At 43.0% G+C, this 22,595-nt stretch overlaps 1 pseudogene; it reads right to left on the bottom strand.

Annotated features, from left to right (window-relative positions):
- Positions 1–18,152: 18,152 nt before the first annotated feature.
- Positions 18,153–20,093, bottom strand: LOC147985367 (protein FAR1-RELATED SEQUENCE 5-like; annotated as a pseudogene).
- Between the last annotated feature and the right edge of the window lie 2,502 nt (positions 20,094–22,595).

Here is a 22,595-nt window from a genome sequence, read left to right as displayed (position 1 = left end):
TCATCATCACTTTCATCAATATTATCAGTTTCAATAATTTCATTCTCTCTAGCCCTAGCAAGTTGTTCATCAAGAAATTCACCTAGTGGCACAATAGTATCAAGCATAGAAGTAGTTTCATCATAAGTATCATGTAAAGCAGAAGTGGAATCATCAATAACATGCGACATATCAGAATCAATAGCAGAAGCAGGTTTAGGTGTCGCAAGCTTACTCAAAATAGAAGGTGAATCAAGTGCAGAGCTAGATGGCAGTTCCTTACCTCCCCTCGTAGTTGAGGGATAGATCTTGGTTCTTGGATCTTTCAAATTCTTCATAATGATAAGCAGATATAAATCCCAAGTGACTCAAAGAATAGAGCTATGCTCCCCAGCAACGGTGCAAGAAAATGTTCTTGATAACCCACAAGTATAAGGGATCGCAACAGTTTTCGAGGGTAGAGTATTGAACCCAAATTTATTGATTCGACACAAGGGGAGCCAAAGAATATTCTCAAGTATTAGAAGCTGAGTTGTCAATTCAACCACACCTGGATAACTTAATATCTGCAGCAAAGTGTTTAGTAGCAAATTCATATGATAGTAGTGGTAACGGTGGCAAAAGGTAACGGTAGCAAAAGTAATATTTTTGGGTTTTGTAGTGATTTTAACAGTAGCAGCGGGAATGTAACTAAGCGAAGAACAATATATGGAAAGCTCGTAGGCAATGGATCAGTGATGGAGAATTATGCCGGATGCGATCGATCATGTAACAGTCATAACCTAGGGTGACACAGAACTAGCTCCAATTCATCAATTTAATGTAGGCATGTATTCCGAATATAGTCATACGTGCTTATGGAAAAGAACTTGCATGACATCTTTTTTCCTACCTTCTCGTGGCAGCGGGGTCCTATTGGAAGCTAAGGGATATTAAGGCCTCCTTTTAATAGAGTGTCGGACCAAAGCATTAACACATAGTGAATACATGAACTCCTCAAACTACGGTCATCACCGGGAGTGGTCACGATTATTGTCACTTCGGGGTTGCCGGATCATAACACATAGTAGGTGACTATAGACTTGCAAGATAGGATCAAGAACTCTCATATATTGATGAAAACATAATAGGTTAAGATCTGAAATCATGGCACTCGGGCCCTAGTGACAAGCATTAAGCATAGCAAAGTTATAGCAACATCAATCCCAGAACATAGTGGATACTAGGGATCAAACCCTAACAAAACTAACTCGATTACATGATAAATCTCATCCAACCCATCACCGTCCAGCAAGCCTATGATGGAATTACTCACACACGGCAGTGAGCATCATGAAATTGGTGATGGAGGAAGGTTGATGATGACGATGGCGATGGATTCCCCTCTCCGGAGCCCCGAACGGAATCCAGATCAGCCCTCCCGAGAGAGTTTAGGGCTTGGCGGCGGCTCCGTATCGTAAAACGTGATGAATCCTTCTCTGTGATTTTTTCTCCCCAAAAGTGAATATGTGGAGTCAGGGTTGAGGTCGGTGGAGCATCAGGGGGGCCCACGAGGTAGGGGCACGCCCAGGGGGTAGGGCGCGCCCCCCACCCTCGTGGACAGGTGGAGGCCCCCCTGACGTGGATCTTTCTTCCAGTATTTTTATATATTCCAAAATAATTCTCCGTTGATTTTCAAGTCATTCCGAGAACTTTTATTTCTGCACAAAAATAACACCATGGCAATTCTGCTGAAAACAGCGTCAGTCCGGGTTAGTTCCATTCAAATCATGCAATTTAGAGTCCAAAACAAGGGCAAAAGTGTTTGGAAAAGTAGATACGACGGAGACGTATCACCCGCACTCACTTGGCGACGGTTCCAAGTGCCGTCGCGGAAAGGGGTTAAAAACCATTTGTTTAGCACGTCGTTGTACCAGTGTAAATTTAGCTTTTTCATCTTCTTGTGAATTTTGTCATGATATTAGTACTGTATTATCAATGTTATTAATATCAGGGATGCTTTTGCTTGATTTTGTTCTCGTTCTTCCATACTACTGAATGATAAATGGTAATATAGTACCATAGACAATAAAAAATGATATGTTGCAAGCTACTATTAATAAATTGTCATTAAGCAATAACTTTGCATCTCAAGTTGCAATACATAAATTACATCAAGCATCATTGCATAAAGGAAATAAGGTCCAAAGCTAGCAAATTCTCATTACAATATCTATTTTTTCGTCTGCCTCAGCTTTGTTTTATATTCTTTATGCTAGCTCTTCAATTCCCAACTTCTTTACAAGGGTGTAACCTTCTTCTTGGACTTTGCATTGCTTAATTTTCTTTCTAAATTGTAGCACAAAAATACAACTAGCAATTAGTCATTGTATATTTCTGAATTTTTATTGAAAGATTATTTTAATTTTTTTAAACCTCTGCATTTAGTTTTCTTCGTTGTCTCCTCTTTATCTATTGCATTGTTCTCCTTTCTAGCTGTAATTTTAGAATCAAGAAAATAAATTAGAAACATTTTTAGGTTTTATATATTTTCTGTTGCTCAACTCTAAAATTCTGAAGAATGTTATATCTTACCTCTCTTCTTAATTTTCTGTGGTGCCTCCTCTTGTGTTTGCTTACATCCAGTTATCTTGTGACCTTGTTTGCCACACCCAGAGCAAGTCATTTTTTATTTTGCTAGAATTTTTGAAAGTGCGTTATATCGACTAGAGGGGGGGTGAATAGGCGATTTTTATGAAAGTCTTCAAAACGTGGAAGTTATGAAGACAAACAGCGAAGATTATGCCTATTACTATGTAGCGGAAGTTAGATTACACTAGGCCAGCCATGGTCAAGTATTCAATAGAGTGAAAACACGACGACAAACAGCTGCAGTGTAATAAGGATCAGGTAGGAAGAAGTTATGAAGCCAAACAGATCATACATTCACGTTGTGAAGACAAAAGATAAAGCAAGCATGCAATGGCTTCACAATGTGTAACAGTAAGAAAAGGAAGTGAAGATGAAACCAGTGACTCGTTGAAGACAATGATATGTTGGACCAGTTCCAGTTGCTGTGACAACTGTACGTCTGGTTGGAGCGGCTAGGTATTTAAACCTTAGGACACACAGTCCCGGACACCCAGTCCTGAACACACAGTCCAGGACACCAAGTCCTCACCGTATTCTCCTTGAGCTAAGGTCACTTAGTCCTCGTCCAATCACTCTAGTAAGTCTTCAAGGTAGACTCCCAAACCTTCACAAACTTCGTTCACTGGCAATCCACAATGTCTCTTGGATGCTCTGAACGCGACGCCTAACCGCCTGGAGGATTCACAGTCCTCAAGTGTAATAAGTCTTCAGATCACATAGACAAGAAGACTCAAGTGATGCCCAATTTGCTCTGGCTCTGGGTGGTTAGGGGTTTTCTCCTCACTAGGAATTTTCTCTCAAAGGCTTCGAGGTGGGTTGCTCTCAAACGACAAAAGCCGTGCACTGAAATCTGAGCAGCCAACCGTTTATGGTTGTGGGGGTGAGCTATTTATAGCCACTTGGCAACCCGACCTGATTTGTCCGAAATGACCCTGGGTCACTAAGGAACTGACACGTGTCTCAATGGTCAGATTTCAAACTCTCATGGCAACTTTACTTGGGCTACAAGCAAAGCTGACTTGTCCGGCTCTGGACAAGATTCGCTTTCATTGTCTTCACTCGAAGACATAGGTTTTTGGTTTAGGCATCACTTCAGTCATTCTGACTGGTTCTCCTGGACCCCACTTAACAGTACGGTGGTTCCTATGACTCAACACAAAAGAAAAAGAACTACGAAAGATCTAAGTCTTCAAGCTCCATAGGCTTCATAACGTGTCTTCTTTTGTCATAGTCTTCAATGTGAATATCTTCATATACCACCTTTGGCTTCAATGTCTTCATACATTTTTAGGGGTCATCTTTGGTAGTAAAACCGAATCAATGAGGGACTTCTACCTGTGTTATCCTACAATTCTCACAAACACATTAGTCCCTCAACTAGGTTTGTCGTCAATACTCCAAAACCAACTAGGGGTGGCACTAGATGCACTTACAATCTCCCCCTTTTTGGTGATTGATGACAAACTAGTTGAAGTTTTCAACGGGGAATATAGTCTGTGAAATTGTAAAGGGTGAGGAATTGTCTTCATAAGTTGCAAGGGCTCCCCCTGAAGATGTGCATATAAGTTAATTTGCTTTTGGAATGCAAATGCACATGGCAGGTTGTACTTTAGGAGATCCACTTCAGCTTATGATGACAATCCACTATGCATGTGAAAGTATATGAAGATAATGACATGCATAATGGAAAATGGACGTCTGCAGAATGAGATAAGTGCAGAATTTATCGTCGCACATGCGGAATTTATCTTCGCAACACAGGGTGGCAAACAAGTAGCAGACGACCATCGAGTCTTAGTGTTACAACTCAAAGAACCAAATGAAGTAAAAACGAGTGTAAGCACGAAGCAAAATGTAGCAAAAATATAGCACCCGCCCATATGGACCCGCTTGAAGACTATCAACCCATATGCTTCTCCCCCTTTTGTCAGCAAGGACTAAAAAGGTTTGAAGACATAGGGTATCTACTCGTTTCCAGGAGCAGCAGGGTCGTTGGAGGTGTTTGGCGGTGCAGACGAGCTTGGAGGTGCTGAAGCAGGTGGCGGTGATGTAGCATCGTCATCTTCATCAATGATCCTTGCAGTAACTGTGGCAGCAGATGAAGAAAACTCAGAGTCTTCAAGTGATGGTGTGTTGCGCATCACAGCCCTTCTGGGGGGTGTGGTGTCAAACTTGAAGCGCTCAGTGAAGCCATCCTCTTCAAGTTCAGCTTCAGTACATATCATTGAGAGCCCTTTCCATGTACGACGGCAGGTTTCATGTGTAACGAAGGCATTCTTGGTGGCAAGGTTTCGAAGACGATTGACATCCACCAAGAGGCTTTTCATCTGACGCTTTAGCCAGTCATGATGCCTATCTTGTTTTTGGTGAAGGGCCACAAGAAGCTCTCGGTCAGTGAGGGCACGAGCGCGCTTCTTGGGTCTTTGAGCATTTGTGGCTTCAGTAGATGCTGGGTGTGGCGCATGTGTAGTGCCAGCCAATGGATACACCCTGGATATGCCTTCAACACCTTCAACGTTCTGTGTGAAGCTCTGGTGTTCTGCATTCTGAAGATTTAAAGGTTGCTTGGCAGGTTCAGGATATATGGCTTCAACAGAGGTATCCACATCTGGCAAGAAGATCCGATGGTTTCGGGCTGAGGGCTGATACAAGATCGTAGAGTGCAGTTTGATCAGCCTCATCACCCAAGGAGCATAGAACTTCAAACCAAATAATTCTGAGCCTGACGCTGCAAGTTAGCGTATGAAAAGATCCTGTGCGTTGAAGCATTTGCCATGCAGGATATAGAATATGAGAGTCTTCATTGCACCCTCAATCTTGGCATGTGGAGAGTGTCCCTTAATGGGCCAGAGAGTCCGCCGGATGATGTGATATATGGTCCTGGGCAGGTACTCAAGGTCTTCAACGAAGAACTCAGTTGGATAGGGTGCATCATGGGGCAATGGCTTCATCATTGAGAGCATCTGACTCGTATTTGGTTCAGGCCGCTGGAATATGCTCTCAATAGCTTCAGCATGTAGTTGACAGCCTTCCTCGACGAATTCTCCAGGAGTGGGTAGGCCGGTGAGCTCAATGATATCAAATGCATTGGCTTCATGATGGACATTGCCGGTCATCCACTCCAGGACCCAAGTCTTCGGATCTCTGTTGTATCCTTTAATGTGGAGGGTGGCATAGAACTGAAGCAGAAGCTCTTCATTCCAGTGCTCTTCATCAATGACAAACTGCAGCAGACCCACTTGCTTAAAGCAATCCAAGGCTTCCTCTAGACATGGCAGACCAGCAATGGCTTCAACCTCAAGGCGCTTGTGCGGGAAGATGCGACCTTGGTTGTATAGGATGCTTGAGTAGTAGCTGCGCTGAGGATAGCTCCAGAACCTATCTGATACAATCCTTTCCCTTGAATAGGGGTTCTTGGAACTGTTGAAAAATGTATTATCTGCCTTGAAGCTATTAATATCAAAGGAGCCAGGTGCTGATGCAGGACCTGGGAACCTTGGCAGCCTTGGGACTGGCTTCTGAACATGAGGCCTGTGCTCAACATGATAATCAAATTGAGGACCTGCAGCAGACTCAGGAACAGAAGTGTCTGGCTCAGTAGCTTCGCTGTCTGCTGAAGCATTTGGTGGGGCGGGCTCCACATTGGCTTCAGTGTTTGTGGTGGCAGCCTCAACATTTTCTTCCTCCGCTTGTGTAGTTGGAGGGACAACCTCAGGCACGTTCTCCTGGAGAACTGCATCTTGATGGAGCGGGGGAGTGGGTTCTGGTGGTGCTTCTTCATTGTCTTCGGCTGATGCAGCCGGAATTTCTTCAGTAAGGACCTGAGGCCTTGGACCTTTGCGAAGCCTACGGAACGCAGACGACGCTTGTGGGGTTGGAGTGGGCTGGGCCTCAAAGTCTTCTTCTTCCTGAGGGCGATCCGCCCATGACTCATCTTGTGCCATTGGCGTCAGAGGACGACCAATGCTGATGAGTTCGCTTGTTTCAAGCTGAGGAAGGGCTGCACCATCTTGTACATTGTCCTGGTGACCAATGTCTTCAGCAGCGATGGGGTCGGCTGCTGGAATGTCTTCCGCTTCAGGAGCCTCTGTGGGAGTAGGCTCATGAACTGTCAGCTGACGTTCTGCGTTGGGGTGAATGACAGAGAGGGGTTCAACCATCAAGGGCTCTGTGGGAGCAGCCCGAGATTTCTTGATCTTTCTCTTCTTCTTACTGGGGGAAGTAGGAGAGGCTTCAGAGCTTTTTATTTTTCTGGCTTCAGCCTCTGCATTCCGTGTCTTCTTAAGCTCTGAAGCGGTTGAACGGCTCTTTGGCTTCGAGCCAGTCGTGGCGGTTGGGATGACAATCGGAATAGCTTCTTGTCTTGGTGCCTCTGGTTCATTCACATTAGGCTGCTTCTTCTTCTTCACGGCCATCTTGGGGTCGATGCCAGGACGCCCAAGTGCCTTGCGCTTCTCGGCCTCAAGTAGGCCTGCACACATCGTTCTGCCAGAGACTTCATCCACTCACGCGAGCCCTGAGCTTCAGCACGCTTCTTCAGGAAATTTTCCTTGAGCTCATGCAACATGGTTTTGAAGCTCTTCACTTCCTGCACGCTGAGCCTGGCCATGTGCTTCTTGAACTGAGCCTTTTCATGATCAATTTTCTGCTTCAGCTCAACAATGCGCTGAGCAATGGCCAGTTCTGAAGCAATTGCGCCTTGGAAGGCGACGCTGAGGCCGACAGGCAGCTGCAGATCTTCGAAGCTTATGTCTGGTGAGGCAAACCATTCGTCGATGAAGTTGTGGATGATGGCGACATCAAAGAGAGGCAAATTGTTGAAGATTTCAGCTTCTTCTTTGCTTTTGATAAGCTGCTCTAGAGCATCATCTCCAAGATCTTCATCGCTTGATAGATCAATGGCTTCGCTGCGCAGAATGGCAGTAGCAGTGAGCTCTTTGCCGGTTTGTTGCTGGGGCACCTTTTCCTTCTGGGGCTTGGAGACGCGGGATACGTCTTCAGACTGCACACTGACTTCAGGAGGTGCAGTTTTCAATGGCTTCGCCCTTGAGATTTTTGAGGCAGGGGCTGGCTTTGAAGCTTTTGGCTTCTTTGACTGCTTTGGCTTCAGCACAGCAGGAGCTTCATCAGGCTCAGAATCAGCTGGAGGGTCATTCACGGCAGTCCCTTGGACTAAGATGTGAGTGATAAGGCCCTCAAGGTTGGCAAATGGACCGATGATATTGGGTTCGGCGTCGCGTGTGCCATCTGCCCTTGGTGCGGAGGGACCAGGGTTGAAGTCTAATCCAAATTTCTTCTTGTTCAGCTTTGCAGATTGTTGAGCAAACTGGTAGTTGCGCTTGAACAGATTGTCGTCACGACACCAGAGGAGTGACGACGGATGCGCATCATCAGGCTGTGGTCCTCGGACCATGCATGGGTAGAAGCCTTGAGCAATGGCTTCATCTCTGGTCCTGGGTAAGAGATTCTTGAAACGGATGTCCCCCCATGGTCTCCTGATGGCACTTTTCTCAGCATACTCCTCGGTGACGAAGCGGTATTTGAACCATTGTTCTGCCCAATAGCGTCGAATCCATTGGGTTCGAGTCTTGCGCTGCCCATAGTTCTCTTCAGGATCTGTTTTATACATTTCTGCCAGGTCTTTAGGCAGATCTTTGGAAGTTCCTTCACGTCTCTGTCTGCCCCCTTCCTTGCTGCTGCTTCTGAAGCCATAAACTTTAACTTGAAAGGCTTCAAAGCTTTCAAAGGCTTCAAAGGCTTTCTTTTGCTGGACCAACAGGAACTGGCTTCAGGTGAGTTTATGTGATGCTGTAGGAATTCTGCAAATGAATGCAGACTATGAGAACCGAAGGATTCTCCCACGGACATGTACCTGTGACAGCATTAAGGTGCGAGGGAAGGGGAAGAGGTCATATGCATTCTCAGAAGTTTTTGAAGATTAATCAGTTTAGAAGACATTGACCTCATCGTGCGAAGACATTCACTCATTCCAGATTTGTATGAACCCATAGATCAGTACAAGTGAGGAATCTAACTACTTCATGAAGCACAAGTGAATATACTAGGCATGTTATGAGATGCAGATTGAGAGATCTATCTTATGTGAAGAGAAACTTCTTATGGTAGAAAGTGACAGAACCATGAGATCAAAAGAGGCTGTAAAAAGAAGTTTTATTTACCACACTTGGAACTGCTAGACGGAAGTGGGAGATGATGCCGAGCAGTTCAGTCCTCCGTGCCCTAACTTGGCGATGGAAGACACCTACGGCGACGGCGGAGAGGACGATGTCCGCAGTCGGCGTGAAGACGGCGTCGGAGAGGTTGCGGCAGTGAAGCGCTTCATCGCCGGCGTCGTCGAGAGCTAGCGGTGGCGCTAGGGTTCGTGCGAGGGTGGAAGAAGGAGATAATGACCGCGGTAAGTGTGAACTTATAGGCGCAGAGGCGGCACTGCGCTATTACTCAGGTGCCCCTGGCGATTCGCATTTGAGTAGTACGTGGCCATCATGCGGTATTTTGGGGGCAGTTCCACATCCCACGCACGCCTGGATTGTCGGGCGGTCGTTCCTACTTCTCCGGATTTTATGTGGAGGAATGAGCATTGAAAACGGACTTTATGGTTGTCTCTTTATCTTCTGCTGACAAGGACGCAGTGAAGACATTCGACAGTTTCAATAGAATGCATATGACTTAGAGAGATAGAGTTTGAGATAGAAAGCATAGAGAAGTTTGGGGTCCGATCACATTCACTTAGTTCAAAAGATTCAACACGAAGACATAGCTATAAGTGAATGCTGTAGAGGACAAAACACTAGCATATATATATCTATACAATCAACATAGTGAAGATAATCATGAAGACATGTTCGAAGCCGAACCAAATGTGAAGACAACCAAATGTGAAGATATTGCAAGGTAACGCCATGAGTGAAACACTTCAAAATAGAACGTTTGGTGGTGGCGTTACCCACCGTATAGGAAGTATTAGACCCAGACACGGCGCACAATTAACGTGGCGCTCCGAAGTCAAATTCCACATTAATGTATTCACACTTAGAATGTTTGTCTTCATTGAATGAAGATATACTTTACTTTGTGTGTTGCACATCTAAGTCATCAATATGCATAAGTGTTAGGATGTGTGCCTGATCACAGGACATTTGAGGATTCCAAGATATTTAGCTCACACCATAACTTGCAAAATCTCTTCTCATCCAAGGGCTTGGTGAAGATATCTGCCAATTGCTCTTCAGTGTTGACGTGTATGATATCAATGTCTTCCTTCACAACATGATCTCTGAGAAAGTGATGACGAATTTCAATGTGCTTTGTCTTCGAGTGCTGAACTGGGTTGTTGGCAATCTTGATGGCGCTTTCGTTGTCGCATTAAAGTGGCACTTGCTTCGGATGAATGCCATAGTCCTTGAGTGTTTGCTTCATCCACAGAAGCTGAGCGCAGCAAGATCCAGCAGCAATGTATTCAGATTCAGTAGTGGAGAGAGATACACAGTTCTGCTTCTTTGAAGACCAACATACAAGTGATCGTCCCAGAAAGTGACATGTGCCTGATGTAGACTTGCGATCAACTTTGTCACCAGCATAATCAGCATCCGAAAATCCAACCAAATCAAACTCTGAGCCCTTTGGATACCATAATCCTAGAGTTGGTGTGTGAGCCAAATATCGAAGAATTCGCTTCACAGCTAAGTGATGCGACTCCTTTGGTGCCGCTTGAAATCGAGCACACATGCAAACACTAAGCATAATATCTGGCCTAGATGCACATAAATAAAGCAAAGAACCAATCATGGAGCGGTATACCTTTTGATCGAACTCTTTACCATTGTCGTCAGGACCTAGATGATGTTTGGCTGGCATTGGTGTTGTGAAGCCTTTGCAGTCTTGCATACCGAACTTCTTCAGGCAATCTTTGAGATACTTCTCTTGAGATATGAAGATGCCATTGCGTTGTTGTCGTATTTGAAGACCAAGGAAGAACTTCAGCTCCCCCATCATGGACATCTGATATTGCTCTTGCATCATATATCCAAACTCTTCACTGTACTTCTGATTGGTGCAGCCGAAGATAATGTCATCCACATATATTTGGCACACAAACAGTTCACCATCATATGTCTTCGTGAAAAGAGTGGGATCCAGGGAACCAGGTATGAAGCCTTTGCTCTTCAGGAAGTATTTGAGTGTGTCATACCAGGCCCTAGGGGCTTGTTTGAGGCCATACAGTGCCTTGTTGAGCTTGTATACCATGTCAGGATGTTTTGGATTTTCAAAGCCAGGTGGTTGTGCAACATACACTTCTTCTTCAATCTTGCCATTGAGAAAGGCACTTTTCACATCCATTTGATATAGAAGTATGTTATGATGATTTGCATAGGCCAGCAATATGCATATGGCTTCAAGCCTAGCCACAGGAGCAAATGTTTCATCGAAGTCAATGCCCTCCACTTGAGTGTATCCTTGAGCAACGAGACGAGCTTTGTTTCTGACAACTTGACCATGCTCATCTTGTTTGTTGCGGTATATCCATTTGGTGCCTATTATGTTGTGCTTCCGTGGATCAGGACGCTTAACCAGTTCCCATACATTATTCAGCTCAAACTATTGAAGCTCTTCTTGCATAGCTTGAATCCATTCAGGTTCCATGAAGGCTTCTTCAACTTTCTTGGGTTCTGATATTGAGACGAATGCGAAGTGCCCACAAAAATTTGCTAGCTGAGTTGCCCTTGAACGAGTGAGTGGACCAAGTGCATTGATGCTGTCAATTATTCTGTCAATCTGCACTTCATTTGCAACACGAGGATGTACAGGGCGAAGACTTTGCTCTTGCTGATCTGTGTTGTTGTTGGGAGGAATGTCTTCAGGCTGAGCATTGTCTTCATGTTGATCAGGTGCTGAGATGATAAGTTCTTCTTCAGGATGAGCTTCAGAAGGTATAATCTCCCCAGTTCCCATAAGCTTGATTGATTCACTAGCTGGAACTTCATCTAGCACATTTGGCAGTTGCTCTCTTTGTGAACCATTTGTCTCATCGAACCGCACAGCCACTGTTTCAACCACTTTGTAATGAAAGAGATTGAAGAATCTGTAGGAGTGCGAATCCTTTCCATATCCAAACATAAAGCCCTCATGTGCTTTTGGTGCAAATTTTGAAGTGTGATGTGGGTCCTTGATCCAGCACCTTGAGCCAAATACTCTGAAGTAACTGACATTTGGCTTCTTGCCAGTTAGGAGTTCATAAGATGTCTTGTTCAGAAGCTTGTGAAGATAAACACGATTGATTGTATGACATGCAGTGTCAATGGCTTCAGTCCAGAATTTTCTTGGAGTCTTGTATTCATCTAGCATCGTTCTGGCCATCTCAATGAGTGTTCTGTTCTTGCGTTCGACGACGCCATTCTGCTGTGGCGTGTACGGAGCTGAGAATTCATGTGTGATGCCCAAGGTATCAAGATATGTATCAAGGCCAGTGTTCTTGAATTCAGTGCCATTGTCACTTCTGATGTGCTTTATCTTGGCGCCAAAATTGTTCATAGCTCGATTGGCGAAGCGTCTGAAGACATCCTGCACTTCAGTCTTGTAAAGGATTATGTGCACCCAAGTATATCTAGAGTAATCATCAACAATCACGAAGCCATAGAGGCAAGCAGTAGTAGTAAAAGTTGAGTAGTGAGTGGGACCGAAAAGATCCATGTGGAGCAGTTCGAAGGGTTGAGTAGTAGTCATGATTGTCTTCGAAGGATGCTTTGCCCTTGTCATCTTCCCTGCTTCACAGGCACCGCATAAGTGATCTTTCTTGAACTTGACGCCCTTGATGCCTATGACATGCTTCTTCTTCGCAAGGGTGTGGAGGTTCCTCATGCCAGCATGCCCAAGCCTCCGATGCTAAAGCCAACATTCTGAAGCTTTTGCAAGAAGACATACTGCAAGTTGTGGCCCTGCTGAGAAATCTACCACGTACAGATCATCTTTTCGATACCCTTCAAACACTAGAGACTTGTCAGATTCCATTAGTACTAGGCAATGATATTTTCCAAACATTACGATCATGTTCAAATCGCAAAGCATTGAGACAGACATTAAGTTGAAGCCAAGGGATTCAACAAGCATGACTTTATCCATGTGTTGATCCTTTGAGATTGCAACTCTACCTAGACCCAATACCTTACTTTTACCAGTGTCAGCAAATGTGATGTGGCTCTTGTCGGATGGACGTAAGGTTGAGTCCATAAGAAGGCTTCTTTTGCCAGTCATGTGATTTGTACACCCACTGTCAATAATCCATTCTGAAGACTTTGAAGACACTGGTGTCGTACCCTACAGTGCAGTTAGGGGGATAGGCTTCACGAAGAGAATTGTGAAGCAAAAACATTTGACGAACCAGTGGGTTATGAAAACTTAGATCTAGATTAGGACTAATAGGGAGAGTAGCATGCGATTCAGGAACGAAGTACATAATGATGCCATTCGGGCATTTTGTCTTGCGCCCTACAAGATTTTTAAGGTCCCCAGCAATAGCATCAGAAGATTTTGTTTTTCTGCTGGAGACCTTTCCCTGCAAAAGAGAGTTAAGCTTTCTTAACCACCCACATCTTCAAGGGTGGCTTAGAAGCAATAAGTCTAAGTGCAGCATCTGAGAATTTTGGCTTTGAAGCCTTAGCAAACAGTCTTGCAGGTGGACAATAATACTCATAGGAATAAGAAGAATAATTTTTGGTCATATGAACATGACGGTTCGATGAACCGCTCTCATATTCATATGCCTGAGTATGGTTTCCCTGCAAAACATTTGCGTTAGTGTGACTCAGGTGAGTCCTATGATTGTATGAAGCCTTTGGTCTGAGGTTTGTCTTCTTCAAGTGAGGTGTCATGAAGACATTCACAGGAAGATTTTCCAGACACTTTTTCGGAACCCAGATCTTCTTCATAGGCGGTCCATTCCTGCAGTTAGTACCAATGTACCTGGCAAACACTTCACCATTCTGATTCTTAAACAGTTTATAGTTTGCATCAAAGGATTCATCAATAATAATGGGGTTAGCACATGTGAAGCCAGATAAATTGGATGGATCTACTGAAGTTTCCTTTGCAGCAACCCATGTGGTTTTGGGGTACTGCTCAGGTTTCCAGTAAGAGCCATCTACATTTATTTTCCTTACGAACCCAACACCCTCTTTCCTAGGGTTTCGGTTCAGAATCTGCTTCTTGAGGACATCACATAATGTCTGATGTCCTTTAAGACTTCTGTACATCCCTGTTTCAAGCAATGTCTTCAACCTAGCATTCTCATCAGCAATGGCAGTGGTATCCTCAGCAGAGGGGTTAGTTACCACATCAACAGTTGAAGATATTGCAATAGCAGTAGCAGTGGAACATTCAGTAACATAAGTAGCATTATCACGCTCAATGCATTTAAGACATGGTGGTTCAAATCCTTCCTGAGCGGAACTGATCTGTTCGGATGAAGTGACTCGTTTTCCTTTTGAAGATCTTCATTAGCCGCTCTCAACTTCTCAAGTTCTTGCTTCCTTTGAAGATAATCATAGGAAAGCTTTTCATGAGTTGTTGAGAGAGTATCAAGACGATCTTCAAGTTCCTGATACTTAACGTGAAGATTTTTTATGTCTTCAATTAAGGATTCAGATCGAGTCATTTCAGCGCCCAACAGATCATCGCTTCTGTCTAACAGTTTTTGAATATGTTCCATAGCTTTCTGTTGTTCAGTTGCAATTTTAGCAAGTGTTTTGTAGCTGGGTTTTGAATCACAGTCAGAGTCATCATCACTAGATGTTTGATAGCGAGTAGTGCGTGTGTTTACCTTGGCACCGCGTGCCATGAAGCAGTAGGTAGGAGTGGAGTCGTTCTTGTCATTTGCATCGGTGTCGGTGATGAAGTCATTGTCTTCAGTGTTGAAGATGGACTTGGCGACGTATGTTGTAGCCAGACTCGCAATGCCAGAATCAGACTCCTCCTCAGACTCCACCTCTGCCTCCTCAGAAGCGGACTCATCCTCTGAATCCATTTCCTTGCCAACAAACGCACGTGCCTTGCCAGATGAGCTCTTCTTGTGTGATGAAGACTTTGAGGAAGACTTGGAAGAAGACTATGAGTATTTCTTCTTCTTCTTGTCATCAGAATCATATTCCTTGCTCTTCTTCTTCCTTCTGTTCTCATTGTCCCACTGTGGACACTCAGAGATGAAGTGTCCAGTTTTCTTGCACTTGTGACATGTTTTCTTCTTGTAGTCATGAGCAGAAGCTTCATCATTCCTTGAGCTTGATCATGAAGATTTTCTGAAGCCTTTCTTCTTGGTGAATTTTTGGAACTTCTTCACTAGCATTGCAAGTTCTCTTCCAATGTCTTCAAGATCATCAGAACTGCTGTCAGATTCTTATTTAGATGAGGAAACAGCTTTTGCCTTCAAGGCACGAGTTCGCCCATACTTTGGACCGTAGATATCTCTTTTCTCAGAAAGCTGAAACTCATGTGTGTTGAGCCTCTCAAGTATGTCAGATGGATCGAGTGTCTTGAAATCAGGACGTTCTTGAATCATCGGGGCTAGGATGTCAAACGAACTATCAAGTGATCTCAGCAGCATCTTGATGACTTCATGTTTGGTGATCTCAGTGGCGCCGAGGGCTTGAAGCTCATTTGTGATGTCAGTGAGCCGGTCAAATGTGTGATGGACATTCTCATTGTCATTTCGCTTGAAGCGGTTGAAGAGGTTGCGAAGAACACTGATTCTTTGATCTCTCTGGGTTGAGACGCCTTCATTGACCTTGGAGAGCCAGTCCCAGACCAGCTTGGATGTCTTCAAGGCACTCACACGGCCATACTGTCCTTTTGTCAGATGACCACAGATGATATTTTTGGCAGTAGAGTCCAGTTGAGTGAACTTCTTGACATCAGCAGCAGTGACACCTTCTCCAGCCTTGGGAACGCCGTTCTCGACGACATACCACAGGTCGACATCAATGGCTTCAAGATGCATGCGCATCTTATTCTTCCAGTAGGGATATTCAGTTCCATCGAAGACGGGGCACGCAACGGAGACTTTGATTATCCCTACAGTCGACATAGCTAAAACTCCAGGTGGTTAAACCGAATCACACAGAACAAGGGAGCACCTTGCTCTAATACCAATTGAAAGTGCGTTATATCGACTAGAGGGGGGGTGAATAGGCGATTTTTATGAAAGTCTTCAAAACGTGGAAGTTATGAAGACAAACAGCAAAGATTATGCCTATTACTATGCAGCGGAAGTTAGATTACACTAGGCCATCCATGGTCAAGTATTCAATAGAGTGAAAGCACGACGACAAACAGCTACAGTGTAATAAGGATCAGGTAGGAAGAAGTTATGAAGCCAAACAGATCATACATTCATGTTGTGAAGACAAAAGATAAAGCAAGCATGCAATGGCTTCACAATGTGTAACAGTAAGAAAAGGAAGTGAAGATGAAACCAGTGACTCGTTGAAGACAATGATATGTTGGACCAGTTCCAGTTGCTGTGACAACTGTACGTCTGGTTGGAGCGGCTAGGTATTTAAACCTTAGGACACATAGTCCCGGACACCCAGTCCTGAACACATAGTCCAGGACACCAAGTCCTCACCGTATTCTCCTTGAGCTAAGGTCACTTAGTCCTCGCCCAATCACTCTGGTAAGTCTTCAAGGTAGACTCCCAAACCTTCACAAACTTCGTTCACTGGCAATCCACAATGTCTCTTGGATGCTCTGAACGCGACGCCTAACCGTCTGGAGGATTCACAGTCCTCAAGTGTAATAAGTCTTTAGATCACACAGACAAGAAGACTCAAGTGATGCCCAATTTGCTCTGGCTCTGGGTGGTTAGGGGTTTTCTCCTCACTAGGAATTTTCTCTCAAAGGCTTCGAGGTGGGTTGCTCTCAAACGACAAAAGCCGTGCACTGAAATCTGAGCAGCCAACCGTTTATGGTTGTGGGGGTGAGCTATTTATAGCCACTTGGCAACCCGACCTGATTTGTCCGAAATGACCCTGGGTCACTAAGGAACTGACACGTGTCTCAACGGTCAGATTTCAAACTCTCATGGCAACTTTACTTGGGCTACAAGCAAAGCTGACTTGTCCGGCTCTGGACAAGATTCGCTTTCATTGTCTTCACTCGAAGACATAGGTTTTTGGTTTAGGCATCACTTCAGTCATTCTGACTGGTTCTCCTGGACCCCACTTAACAGTACGGTGGTTCCTATGACTCAACACAAAAGAAAAAGAACTACGAAAGATCTAAGTCTTCGAGCTCCATAGGCTTCATAACGTGTCTTCTTTTGTCATAGTCTTCAATGTGAATATCTTCATATACCACCTTTGGCTTCAATGTCTTCATACATTTTTAGGGGTCATCTCTGGTAGTAAAACCGAATCAATGAGGGACTTCTACCTGTGTTATCCTGCAATTCTCACAAACACATTAGTCCCTCAACTAGGTTTGTCGTCAATACTCCAAAACCAACTAGGGGTGGCACTAGATGCACTTACAATTTCCTCAACTATGCTTTTTGCCTTCTTGTTTTCTTCATTCCTTCCTTTTGGTTTTGTGTATACTGGATCCTTTAGCGTGTTTTCAGATCTGCTCTCCAAACTCATAACTCCTCCAGTCATAGTTGTTACATCTGAGGTAGAACATTTTAATTCCTCACCTTTTGGCATGCAAAGGTATGGACAAAATTAATTTTTCTAAATTGGTTATCTAGTCATTGAGAACTTTCCTCCTTGCAGGATTTTTTTATGCTTGAGAAGCTAACTCAGCCAGCCTTCTTGAGATGAGAAGAATGCCATATGATCATCCAAATCTTCTAGGTTTGTGACTTCTTCATTGACTTGATGTGCTTTCTTTTCTTTAGGTCTCCATCTATCAATGAAATAGTTTTATGCTACCTCATCAATGTTCAATGTCTACATGACTTTGAGTGCATGACAGCATAGTATGTCGTCTTTTTCAAATTTTCCACATATGCATGTGAAAGTTTCAGAGTCTTTGTCTACCATGACTATGAATGTTCTGGGGTTATATTCAAACAGTGCTTGAGTTGGTAACTTGGACACCTTGTGTTGCTTGTTTCTTTCAACTTCGACCATGTGAAACTTAGTTGAATTCATTAACTCTTGCTGAAATTTGTAGAAAATGCCTCTGTTATAGAGTCTTGCTGCCTGCTTTTCCAATGCCCGGCCACTCCATGTAGTTAGAGAAGTTCTTCTAGTTACATAATCATTTTCTTTTCTTTTTTCTTCAATGCTTTGTGATATTCTATCATACTCTGTCATGAAAGCAATCACACTATGACTTGAAGCTACATTTGCTTTGAATATAGCATTTGTGCCTTCGCTTCTAGCTGGTGTCTGGATGAATGGATAGAAGTGACTCTTGAAGTAGACAGGCACAAATCTCTTTATGTTTTTCCACATAATTGCAAAGTACTTGATATGCTGAACATTGTGCTGCTGAATCATTTCTGGCCATAGTTGCTCAAATTCTTGCACTATTTAGGAGTTTAGGATTATGTCATGAAACTGAGCGTTCAAGTGTTGGTTTCTTCCAAATGTCCTTTTAGCTTTATTTTGAGCTTTCATGAGAATGTGGAACAAACAATTCCTGTGCTTGCAATTTGGAAAGCATTTAGGCACTGCTTTCTTCATAGCGTCATCTTGATCCGTTATGACAGATTTAGGACCTTTCCCTCCCATGCATTTCAGAAATGTATTGAATAGCCACTCAAAAGTTTCTTTTTTCTCATCCTGAATGAAACCACATGCAAAGAGGCAGTTATCTCCATGACCATTTATTCCCACAAATGGAGCAACCTTCAGATTATATTTGTTGGTCTTGTAGGTTGTGTAAAAACTGAGCAGATCACCGTACCATTGATAGTTCCTTATTCCAGTGCCATCTGCCCAAAATATATGCATCACATTCTTCTCTGGATCCGTTTTGAATGAGTAGAAAAACACTGGATCTTCTGATTTTTTTTCTGTTCAAAAAATGAAACCACTTGCATCATATCATTCAGACCATTTTCTCTTCTCATTTTTGTGCCCATGTTGCTAATCTGTTTTGCTATGTAAGGCAATGAAGATAGTCCTTTTCCTCGAAAGAATGACATAATTGCCATTATCTTTCTAGTTAGTATATTCACTCTTTTGCAAGTCCTGATCTAGTCTTTCTCTTGTTCAGTGATATACATGTGTGATTTTAGGAACCTCACTTCCCCTGGTGGATGTAGTTCATGATTATGCTGAATGATCAGCCTTGTCACCACCCATTGTTCAAGCTCAAATTTCCAGGTAACAACCATTTGAGCTTGACAAACCGTTTTGATTGTATAATTCCTTCTTCTGTCTGTTGTATTCTCAAGCATAGTAGGTGCATTCTTATCACCTTTGTACTTTCTCCTTTTCCTCCTGTTGTTGTCGGTTTTGTCCTGTTTCTAGGTTTCCAGACCTATTACACTTCAAAGCAAATCTAGTTATTTTGTTGTTGTGAGCATCTTTCTTTTGGCAGTGATAGCTTGCAGCTTTCTGTATAGAGAACCCGGTGATAGCTGCATATTCATTATAGAATGAGTGTGCATCAGCATCACTTTCGAATGACATGTTTAGTGCTGACATGTGATTCTTCTCATCTTCTTGGCTTAGTTTCAATGCCTTTTCTATGCTCTCATTCTCAAGGAAAAATTCAATATCTTCGTGAGATAACTTATTTTCATCTTTGTTAGCTTTCTTTTTGGTCTCATCCTGTTGGCGTGTAATGTTATGATTGCCTGATACATGTATGCTCTCATCTTGTTGGTCTGACTCTGGCAACTTAGCATTGCTATCAAGATTAGAGTTGTTTTTATGTGCTTCTCCATATTGTTGTTGCTCTGTTTCAAACTCTGATTCATCACTCCCACTTGTGCCATCTGTATCAGTTGTTTCTGCATAATCAGGACTTTGCAATGTTGCCTCATTGATATGTGATAACTCTTATGTTTGTTTTATCAACATTTCATGCACAACATCTAAAACAGGGTTGTGCCAACTCTTCTCTATTTGCTGCAACTCTCAATACTCATCATCTGCACACAATTGATCACAAGTTAATGTATTTTGGTACATGTAATCTTCCTCTGCATCAGTTTCATTCTGGTCACTTCTACAATCCAGTTAATCTTGGTTTGGATGAGTTTCATCTTCACTGTTGCATTCCGAATTATACTCATTTGCTTCATCTTCATCTTCTTGTTCATCTTCTTCTTAAATTTGATGGTTGCTTGTTATTGGTTCTGCTATTACGTGTTGATCCTGCAAGATAATTCATGTCATGTACTGATTCTGTAGCATTTAACTTCATGCAAAATAATTAATATAGGTTCTATTAATAAGACATACCTGAGCATCCAAGCCTGCTGTCAGGAGTGAAGTGAAACTTGTTAAAGGGATCGCCATGTTGTCACTTTGAAGATGACTCATGAGAGTCATCTGTTTGCATGAGTTGTGTGTACGACTGTGTGACTCCTTCTGGTGCTAGCAGCTCATTAATCATTTGGAAACTTTGCATTCCATACTGAACTTCAATTAATTCCTGCAAAACATGTTTCAGAGACCTTGCAAAATTGTGTATGCGTTTTTTTAGCTCGTGTGCTTTATGCTTTACGGTTATACTTCACCTCTTTACTCAACTCTTTTTGTTTTCCTGTGTAGAGTTGCTCTTCTTGTCCTCCATATATATCTCTGGGCAACTAGTGTGTCCTACAAAAAAGATTCAGCCAGAGGTTAGTTCTTTTCTTTGTTCCCATGCTTCTAGAATTCTAGAACAATTTGAAAAATAACAAACTAGCCTCATTATGAGTCACATGAATTGAATTTATATCTGAGTGTAGATGTTGACTATGTTGTTTTGAATTTTTTAGCACCTAAAAAAATTATACCAATTAAATTTTTATTTATAACTGCTTCAAAATTTTCATAATTTAAACAAACAAGTGTTTTTAGAAATATTTTTGTGAAACTTTTGCTAACCATTTTATCTTGCCGTCTTTCTACATTGTGATAATGTCCTTGCTGCTAAATATCTGGTGCAAGTACATTCGCCTGAAAGTGGAAATTCAGTTTTCACCATGAGCTTATTTCCGGAACTTGTAGTTCAAAATTAACAGTTCTTGTACATTTGCAGTAGAAAATTCAGGTACTATACTTTTATTTTTCTATGTTGATTTGTGCACTAGAACTACAAGTTTAGTTCCTTCAAAATGGAAATGTAGTGCGAGCATGGATTTGTTAGTCTCTTTATTATGCTTTTCAAAATTTAGTATGTTGTTTTCAAAATTAATCTGAGTTGCATTTATATAAGTTTCCGATTTTTGGGAGGTGTTCTGGTTTAACTGTAGTTAAATATTTTCATAGAGGTGTTGGCAATGTTTTTTGTTCAATGTTCCTTTGCTAGTCAAGAACTGCAAGCTTTTTTTAATCTCAAATATCCACCCATGGTGGTTTTTAGTTCTATTTTGTACACTGCAGTAATCCAAACTAGCAAAACTATTGCAGGAATGGATCTAAATTGGCACAACTACATCCATGGATACAATACAACAACATTTTTAGTATTGATTTCTGTTTACCTGTGACAATGTCATTTTTGCTTTTTGCCTACTTGAGCAACTTTAGTTTTCTGAATATGCAACTTCTCTTGATTGTTGGAAATAAAGTAGTTTCTGATATCTGTTAGGTGTTCTGGATTTAGGTATAATTGTACTACAAGTAGATTCATATTTTTTGTGCATACATAATCATGCTAGCAAAAATTTTCAATGTTACTCTTTCTAGTGATCAACAGCAAGGTTACTTCTTCGAATATGCAAGATGCTAAATGCAGATAGCTGACAAAAATCAACTAGAAGGTGACATGAAGCCTGATTAAAGGAAGAGGTGGTGGGGCATTATCATTTACCTTGTGAAAGGATCGATATAGTTGACTAGAGGGGGGAGGTGAATAGGCAACTAACAATTTTTAGCTTTTCTTTAACAATTTAAACTTTGCATCAAAGTAGGTTGTCTAGATATGCAACTAAGTGAGCAACCTATATGATGCAACAATGATAAGTACACAAGCAAGCAAGAGATATATCACAAATAAGCTTGCACAAGTAAAGGCACGAGATAACCAAGAGTGGAGCCGGTGGAGACGAGGATGTGTTACCGAAGTTCCTTCCCTTTGAAGGGAAGTACGTCTCCGTTGGAGCGGTGTGGAGGCACAATGCTCCCCAAGATGCCACTAGGGCCACCGTATTCTCCTCACGCCCTCACACAATGCGAGATGCCGTGATTCCACTATTGGTGCCCTTGGAGGCGGCGACCGAACCTTTACAAGCAAGGTTGGGGCAATCTCCATAACTTAATTGGAGGCTCCCAACGACACCACGAAGCTTCACCACAATGGACTATGGCTCTGTGGTGACCTCAGCCGTCTAGGGTGCTCAAACACCCAAGAGTAACAAGATCCGCAAGGGATTAGTGGGGGGAATCAAATTTCTCTTGGTGGAAGTGTAGATCGGGGCCTTCTCAACCACTCCCGAGCAAATCAACAAGTTTGATTGGCTAGGGAGTGAGATCGGGCGAAAATGGAGCTTGGAGCAACAATGGAGCTTAAGGTTGGAAGAGGTAGTCAACTAGAGGAAGAAGACACCCCTTAAATAGCTGTAGACAAAATCCAACTGTTATCCACCTAACCAACCCGCGACATGCGGTACTACCGCCCCTGACCAGCGGTACTACCGTAAGGCCATGCAGTACTTCCGCCCCTGACCAGCGGTACTACCGCAAGGCCATGCGGCACTACCATGAGGGACCATGGTACTATCGCAGCAGCAGCAGGAGCTAGGGCAGACCTGTAGCACAAGGGCTAAGGGCGGTACTGCCGTAGGCGCGGTACTACCGCTCCCCCTTGCGGTA

This window comes from Triticum urartu, chromosome 2A, assembly GCF_056163025.1.
Source record: "Triticum urartu cultivar PI428250 chromosome 2A, HENAU_Tu73, whole genome shotgun sequence".
Lineage (NCBI taxonomy): Eukaryota > Viridiplantae > Streptophyta > Magnoliopsida > Poales > Poaceae > Triticum > Triticum urartu.
The sequence above is the reverse complement of the archived record's forward strand: the minus strand, read 5'-3'. Positions and strand labels throughout refer to the sequence as shown.